Genomic DNA, 9346 nt, shown 5'->3' on the forward strand with positions numbered 1-9346 from the left:
GGGAAGTCTCATGCCAAGCTCTGTCTTGGCACACAAGTGCAGTAACTGATGGGGAGCTTGCACAGACACGATTAGAAGTCGCCCGAGGGGTGATTAGTCAGAGGAAACTGTCACAGTTAACGTACTTTCAATATCATCTCCCTGGGTATTATAATTACACCCCATTCAATTAGTCTTCAGGGAAAAAAAAGGGCTTTTGTATTAAGGTTTGGTGGAGAATTATTAAAGAGTGAATTAAAAGACAAGGATTCCATTTTACTTCACAATAATAAAGGCATAATGTATAAAATACCCCAAAATTACAAGCTGACTAAATTTAGAGCTGTGCTAGGAGGTGAAATGAAAGGTAAAATGAAACCCTTTGAGCAGCCACGGTGTGCAGTACAAGGGGGGGTATTATCAGAGAAATAAGATGGAAACATAATTAACCACCCAGCATTATGCTGAAAGATGGCAAATTGCAATGGGAGACAAAATTAGGTGAAATTGCAGAGCAGGCTCATTTATTTCTGCTTTATAAATCAGTGCTACCTGTTGGCAGTGATGCCAAGCCATTCCAGAGCTGGAGCTTTCCCAGGGATGCTGCTGGTGGGCTGTGCTCACCTGGACAGTGAATTCTGTGTCACCGTGGGAGAAGGTGATGCCTCCAAGAGTCAAGTCCTTGGTGCCTTTTCCATGACCCAGTTGTGGTGTATTCAGGCCAGATCTGGTCTGTCTCCTTCCCCAAAAGTTGGTTCCCTTTCCCTGATGCTTTGCTGCTCCAACTGGTGCCACCCTTTTCCTTCTGCCAGTGCTGCTCCCCTGTCACCTTGCTGGGAACCTGCTGTCAGTGGCCTCTTGCACCAACGAGCTAAACAGCCCAGTTTAGGGCTGGAGGAACATTTTCTTTCACTGGAGTTAAATTTCCTCCTCTCAGGCTTAATTGGCTCCTGCTCCCTGTAACCTCTGCCTTCTCCATCCTCCTGCCGTCGCTCCGCTTGCCCCTCTCTGCCCATTTGCTTTATTGCTGCTTTTCAACGGACTCAAACAGGAAAAAGAACTTTGTCTTTCCCAGAAGCAGCAAGATTTTTCGCTAGAACCACCTTGCCTATGAAAAAACATCCCTGAGCAGCTCCTGTGGTGTATTTAGGAACGCAGAAACCCAGAACTGTTGTGTCAGATGAGAAGCAGAGTCCATCTCATCCAGCTTCTGCAATTCACACGGGAGGCAGGTGCAGGTGGCTGTTCTGGCACTTGTGTTTGGACATGAGCACGTGGGGCAGGATTTTTCTGCTTTGCCAACACCTTTCACAAAGAAACTTTTTTTTTTTTATTCCCTCTGGCATATTTGTAAGTAGATATATCCCTGTTTTGGGGCTGTGAAGCAAATGGCTCCAGCTTCCAGACACTCTGCCCCATCCTGCCAGCACTTGGGGCAGAAACCAACAGCATTAACAGCCCCACTGCCAGGATATGGGAACACAGGGCCATGGGCACCTTCCCCATTGCCTTGGATGCTGTGGGACTCCATTAGAGTCAGCAGGATAAAAATACAACAGCACAGGGTCTGCTCTGGTTCATACTCTTGTGATGGGGCTGTTTGAAGCATTAGATGGCTCTTCCAAAAACACGTCCTCATGTTTTATTCAAATGTGCATTTGTGGAGATGTTCTTAAGGGAAATGAATAAAATATTCATTCAGATGTTACTGTGCAATAAAAGCAGAGTCAGGGCAGGAACCACTGCTGGGGGTCAGGGCAGAGCTGGCCCTGTTGCAGGCAGCCCAAATCCTGCTGGGGCCCAGGAGAATCCCTGGGGATCACAGGGTCACTGAATATCCTGAGCTGGAAGGGAGCCACGAGGATCCTGGCACAAGTTTCCCGTAGAAGCTGTGGCTGCCTCATCCCTGGAATTGTTCAGGGCCAGGTTGGATGGGGCTTGGAGCCACCTGGGCTAGTGGAAGGTGTCCCTGCCCAGCCTGGGGACCACAACAGAGGTAGCACTGCACCAGGGAGCAGTGCCCATGTCCCATCCTGCTGCAGGCAAAGCCCTATCCCTGACTCCCATCCCAAGCTGGCAGGAAAAGTCAGGAGTCCCAAGCCCCAGATGTCCTTCCTCTCTGTCTCCAGATCTGGATCCCCACACACTTGGCAAAGCCAGATGGTAGAATCATAGAATCATTGAATCATAGAATCATTGAATCATTGAATCATTGAATCATGGAATCACTGAATCATGGAATCATGGAATCAGGAAATCATAGAATCATGCTCTCACCTCCCCAGGACAAAGGCATATGGAGGTGAGGGGCTGCACAGACATTGGCCCACCCTGGGCAGGCTCTGTTTGCTGCCTGCATAAGGGATTAAGTAGAGGCTTATTTTTATAAAGTGATTTGTAGCCTTTTTTCCCTGCTGGGGAGGCTGCAGTGGCCACAGCAGAAACAGAGCCATTGGCTGGGGCAGAGCAGCGAGGGAGGATGCAATTTAATTTGTGCATTTCCCAGCTTGTTGTTAATCTCCCGGCCTGCTGCTGGTATTTGATTTCCATAGCGTTGCTTCATAATAAAGGGATTAGCCTGGACCTCAGGTCTGCTCTGATGCTCATCTGCTGGGGATTACTGAGAAATTCTGCAGTTAGTTAATGGGTCAAATAGGTAAAAAAGGAAAATATGTGTATGGTTTTGTTGACATGTGCAGGAGCATTTCAGTCTGTGCTCTGGCACTGGCTCTTGTGGCACGTTCAGCATCCCCTGCTCCCTGTCTCACAGGGTTCCCAGTCCCTTGTTCCCTGTCTCACAGGAACCCCAATCCCCTTTTCCCTGTCTCCTGAGGGTCCCAATCCCCTGCTGTCAGGCTCAGACCCCCAGAGACAGGAGCCCCAGCACCTCTCCAGGGTGGGGCTGGCAGTGGCGCTGAGCGTGGTCAGGAGGTGCCTCGGGATGGGCGTAAAAATCCCTGCAAAGTGTGGTTTGAGTTTTTCCTGCACGCATCAGCAGCACCAGAGGTTAATATAATATTAGCAGGCAGACCTGGATATGAGTAAGTCAGACACCCCTAATAAATGCCTGCTAACTGAAAACACGGACAAATTAGCACATGCTCCATTTCCTTCTAATGATGTGCTTTACTCCGGTCTCAGCTTCCCCCACGTGTGGCAGGCTGTGCCTGGAGTCCTGTGGAGTAGGGACTGGCCACCTCCCTCCACACTGCTCTGAGCCCAGCCTGGTCCTCTGAGCCACCAGGAGTGAGATCCTACGGGCAGGGAGATGCATAATTGATTTATTGGTAACATGATACAGTGCACGGAGCCAGGATCAAGCCAGGATCCCATTAAATACTCGTGGATGTATTCATATTAGTGAGCTCTAAGCCAATCAATTATTTAAATACGCTGGGAATCGTGTCCTGTGATTATTAAAGGGGCTGAGATCATGTTCATTAATAACAAGAATAAATATTGTGGATACTCAGTTCTGTAAGGAAATGATTCAGTGAGTTGTGAAATCCATGCAGGAGCTGCGAGGCTGGGAGGATATGAATATGGATCAACGGGATTATTACACACACACCAGCACCAAGGGACAAAATTAGAGTGTTTAAAATTCCCTGCAAAGACAAAATGTAGAATGTGAAAACTTTTGCAATCATTTATAATAATAAAATTTTGATTAGAAAGGCAGGACCGTGCATAAATTACTGCATCCACCCTCTGGGCCAAACAGTGTGTTGTATCCATGGATTCAGCTGGGAATATTTCGGCTTTGCAGAGAATTTTGGTTTTGCAGCGGACACAGGGGTGCCCAATCCATCCAGAATGCAGGTGGGTGACAGGGCTGAGTGGTGGGCACTCACAGGGGGTCTGGATGCCCAAAATTAACTGGAGGAAGAGGAGGAGGAAGAAGAGACAGTGACTCCCTGGTGAGGGGTGTCTTTCTTATCCACCGGGAATGTGCGTGACTGTGCCAGGGATGGGAATCTTCCTTCAGGGCTTTCTGCTCTTACATAGCAGGGAAATCAGAATATAAATTATTTAAGCAGGCAGAAGATAATTAACTCTAATCAATCTGGACTCTGCCCAGGTTATAGCTCTGCAACAGCATTAATCTCACTAATTACTTAATATTACTAACACAGTTTTCAATGAGTTCAACAAAGCGTTCAGTGAATCCAGCACTGAGTAATAGATGTAAAGTGATTGATTCTGAGCTGAAAAGCCCTGTGGTACTGCAAATCTGACCATTTTATTAATCAAATTATCACTTTTTGGGCATTGAAGAAGTAGCAGCTCAGTCTCAGGGGGAAATTTTTTTCATTCTGCTGATGGGTTATTCTGGGATTGCATTAGAGGGCGTTACTTCAAGAACATTGGGAAAGAAGAGTTTGGACTAACTAATGGGAGCCCTGGTAAATAGTTATTTAGATTATGGGGTGAGCACTGAGGTTAAAAGCCTGGTTTTGACTGAGGAATTGGAGCGTGTGTCTGGCTCTGGGGTGATCCACCTTGTCAGCAGGATCCATCCAGGAGTTTGGCTGGGAACAGAAGTGCTTGGCAATGCTTTCTGTCCCTCTAATGGTTGCTCTGCTCGTGCCCTGGGCTCTGTTCAGTGCCACCTGGCCTGACATGGCCTTCTGAGCACCAGCCCCCATCGCTGTGAGGCGCAGCTCCCAGTGGGGCTGGGCTGCACAGACCCTGCTGACGTGCAGGAGAGGAGGGAAGGTGCCCAGCAAGGCTGAATCAACCCTCCCAGGTAACACCAGCCAACATTTCCTAAGCCACCAGATGACCCAGTGTGTTATTTTCCAGCCATTCCGCTGTGCAAGGCACAGAAAGCCGGGGAAATGAAAAGGTGAGAACACATTATTGATTAATTACTTAGTCATCTCCCAACGGTTATTGAGCCCGGCCGTGACTTTGACAAATTACTCCTCAATTTTTGTGACTGATACACAATTTGATTAATGCAGTTTTACGATGCTCCTGTCAGAGGGTGGCACGGAGCCTGAACTCCAGTCCCTGGCAAAAGGCAAGGGTGTCATGTTCTCAGCACCTGGTGGCATTTTTCAAATGGTCAGCCAAGAAATAATCAAGTGATGTGATATTTTGTTTGAAAGGAGCGGTGGGTTAAATAAGTTGAGCTGAAGGTGGAATATCAACGTTATCTGATCACTCTGACAAGTGAGCTGGTGCCCTCACCACGAGGGGTGTCTGAACACTGAGCTGACCAACGTCAGTGTTGGGTGGCTGAGGGCAAGGAGCCCTTGGGGCATTTCCCACCCTGCAGTGCCCTGCCACAGGGAGGACCCCAACAGACCCCCCTCACACCCCACCTCTGCCTCTCTCTGGGCTGATACCGCTCCTGGGAAAATGTAGGAGTGCTCTGAGGCTCTCTGGGGTCTGGACAATGTTTGGTCGATATTTGGCCTTGGCTTTTCCACCTCCCTTTTGAATTGGAAACCTCAAACAGCAGAACCCCCGAGGGGTTATCAGGGCAAACCTCCCATTTCCACAAGGAAACGCCGTTAAAATCCTGTGCAAGAAATGGGAGGATTAACCACTTGTGGCTGTGGTGCCTGGCAGTCTCCACATGCAGCATCCCTCACTTTATCTTTAAATCCTCAAAGGCAGCACCTGTGGAGCTGCTGGGGAGGACAGGCTGTGTCTCTGACAAATAGCACCGGGGATAACAGGGAGAGCTGGATGCTGCAAAAGGCCATTCTTACAGTCCAGAAGGCAAGTGGCCTCATAAAGAAGGATTTCACACTATTTAAACAATAAAATCCCCCACTGGCTGCCTGGGGAAAATAGCCTTTTACTGTGGAAAAAAAGGTGATTTGACAATGGTGACTGCCAGGCACCGTCCCAGTAAAGGCTCATTGTGGAGGGAAAAGCTGCATGAGCCAGTGTCATAACAGTGCTTCACAGGCATTATGACCTGTCTGTGGCACATCCCTGCCTCGGAGCTGGGACCTGGAGATGCTGGGAATGGAAGAGAAGCAGCAAATCTGCCTCCCCTGGGACTGGGAGGGGTGTCCCTTCCCTGCTCCTGCCTCCCTCACTCAGCCCAGCCCCTCCTGCCCTGGACTGGCTGTTCCCTGGTCCCCATCCCTCGGTGGGATGGGCAGGGCTGGGTGCTGAGGGTGCTGTTGCCAGAGCTCAGGCAGGTGGGGCAGTGTCTCCCAGGACAGAGCTGGTGTTTGGTGCCACAGTTACAGCTTCTAAATCGATATTCCTGGAAGTGTCCATCCCTCATTCCCCGCCCAGAGGTTCCTCTTGTTTTCTCTCCATGATAATCAATAATTTGCTTTTTAAACAAACTGGCTTTTTGCTCCACTGAGAACTGCTTCCCCCAGTTCCCCTCGGTGCTCCATGCACGTTCCATGTTTAACAAGCCCCGTGCTCTCTGCTTTTCCCCCCTGAGTCCACGTGCAGAGGGTTTTTCCTGCTGCTCGTGCTCACCATGAGGCTGCTGACAAGGTGCTGATGTGGCCCCTCACACCTGTACAAGTTGTTTCTGCACCTCCAGCTCCCTCCTGTTCCATTTGAGACCTCATCTGGAGAACCAGTGCCTGGAGAGAGGAACCCAGGACGATGCCCAGGGAAATGGGGGCTCTTAGAGGTGGCAAGGCTGGTTATGAATATTTTAACTGCTTCGCTGGAATAAATTCAGCTTTAATGAAATAAACTGAAACCAGTGGCCTGGTGCAAAATGAGCACAGGGATGGAGCTCATCTCATGTCGTGGTGTCCCAGTGGTGAGTTGCTAAAGAGAAGCTGCATTTCAGGCAGAGCTCCTGATGTCAGATGGTTTTCACTGCATCACTTCCAAATGCAGTACATCTGCCTGGGAGCCAGGAGCTGGAGATGTGCCACCAGATGTTGGGAATGAAAAGAGAACAAGCAAATCTGAGCCTTAAAAAAGAAGCCACTGTTATTTGGGACGGGGCCATGGGACTTGGCATCAGGTTCCCTCTTCTATTAATCAGTATTTGTGTTGGGTTTAATTAGTTTTGATTGCAGTTTGCAGATGTAAATGTGTCTCCCATGGCATCTCCCTCACCTCCTGGGAATGTGAAATGAGTGTTTAGTGTAACAGCATCTGAGCAATGCACGGGAAGGAAAACAAACAGAAGAGCTCCGTGTACATCCACGGAGCTTCTGGGGAATCCCCACCTCGTTTTGTGGTAATAAACTGAAAGGAGAGAAGACCTGCAGAAGGAGAAGGGAAAGGAGAAGGCAACCCCACCTTGGGGGTCCTTCAAAGAAGTGTCTGATGCTCTGAGGACCGGTCCAGTGTCCCATGAGCAGCCCACCCACTGCCACTGCCAGTGACACTGAGGACACCTTGCAGCAAACTAGGAGGTCTCTCGTCTCTGTCAGACGAAGAAAGAATTCCTCACCAGGAGGTTAATGTGTTTGATTCACCCCCCACGGGGACATCATCCTTCTTATTAGTGTTTGCCATTTTATCGTTTAATTAAGGTCACCCAGCGGGCCTGTAAATGACATCTTAATTAATAGCCTACAATATCTGCCAGGGCCAGCCAGGCTTGCTGTGGACTCAGTGCCCCATGAGGGGAGTGAGAGTGGAGACATGAGGCACACCTGGAGTGCTTCATCTGCAAGGAGATGTCAGTGCGTGACAGGAGCATCGCGGCTCTGCCCGTGGGTGCTCTGTGTCCCCAAACAAGGTGACATTTGATAGTGGCAGCCCAGATTTACACTTGGGCATTTACTCCCAAACCCTGAGACGGAGCAGGGGCCACCTCAGCAGCCCGTAAATCGGGCTGTGTGTGATCCAGCAACGTGCCTGTGACTCAGCGCTGTGCCCGGATCCGTCTCGTGTGATTTACGACTCAGCCCGGTGACTTATTTCAGAGTCAGTCAAGTTCAGAGCCAGCCTATAACTCAGTCCCATCACGAATTCATCAGTGACACAGGACTTGGATAACTTGGGGATAACTTCAGAATTAATTGTGTTACTTATGAAGTTGCTGACATGACTAATCAATTGCCACATGGTCAATAAATCAGTGAGACACCTGAGAAATTCATCATCTTTTTTTTTTTTTTTTTTTTCAGTCAGAAACTTCATATGCCTTATAAATCAGACGCTGGAACAGCTTGTTGTACATCAAACCCACGCTTGGAAAATGGCCTTTCGGAGAGAATATATGTTTATGGAATATCTGCCCTGAACTGGTTAAAGGACTTGAAGAAAATGTGAGGGCAGTGGCTTGAACACTTTATTTTACAATCATGATCTGTGTGTGAGCGATGAACAACTTGCTACAGCCATGGCTCAGTGCTTTGGGTCAGTGCAGGGCACAGGGCTGTGTCCAGAGCTGGAGGTGTGAGCTGTGCCCACCATCCTCCCTACCTTGGGGATGAGCTCTTGCCTCGCCCCAGGGCTTTCAGCTGATGGTGGCTCCAGGGCTTGGAGCAACCTGCTCTCATGGGAGGGGTCCCTGCTCGTGGCAGGGGGTGGAAAGAGAAGAGCTTTGTGGTCCCTTCCAGCCCAAACCATGCTGGGATTCTGTGCTGTTTCCCAGGTTGCACACAAACCACCCTCTCTGTGTTTGGAGCTGTGCAGCCTGTGCTGTCACTCCTGTCAGCCCCCTGCTCGGCAAGGGTAACAGATCTGCTCTTAATGATAACAATCAATACATTCGATGAGGAATCAGATTGTATTTAATGTGCAATTCACTTAGAGCCTGACACCTCTATTTAGATTTATTAAAGCAATTCTTGTACGTTGACTTGGTGCTGATTGATGCCTCGAAATGCATTTTAGTGGGGATTTAAAGCCCCAACAAGACAGACATTTTCTACATCCTGCATTTAAACTGTTACAAATACAATGTGCTCTTATCAGTAGGTGTCCCTTCAGAATACAGAATCACCCCATTTTTGTTCTATATATAAAATGCATGGAAGAGATTATTCAGGACATATTTAAAGGATGGGTTTTTTAATGAATCTGTGGGCAATTTCCCATAAATTACACATGGCAATGTAAAATCTAATCAACTAGTTGCATAAGCATAGCCATATGTGCAGGAGTTTCACTCCTGGAAAAAAAAAAAAAGGGCATATTAAATAAATGCATTGGAGATTATTTGAATACATCAAGTAGATTTTTAAAGTACTTCCTTAAGAAACTCAGCCTGCACAAAGCTCTGTCACTAATAGAATGGGAAAAGTTGCCAGTAAATATTTATATTAGCAGCTTTTGATGGAAAAACAAAACTCCAGGCAGAAGATCTAAGGCTTCCCATGCAGCCCTGAGATTCACTGGCTCCCTGCTGCTCTCCCCAGTGGAGTGGGATCTTTGGATGGCTCTGCCTGGCTTTATGTGGAGAGATGCC

Source organism: Myiozetetes cayanensis, unplaced genomic scaffold, assembly GCF_022539395.1.
Source record: "Myiozetetes cayanensis isolate MyiCay16 unplaced genomic scaffold, myiCay2020 scf32, whole genome shotgun sequence".
In the NCBI taxonomy this organism is placed as follows: Eukaryota; Metazoa; Chordata; class Aves; order Passeriformes; family Tyrannidae; genus Myiozetetes; species Myiozetetes cayanensis.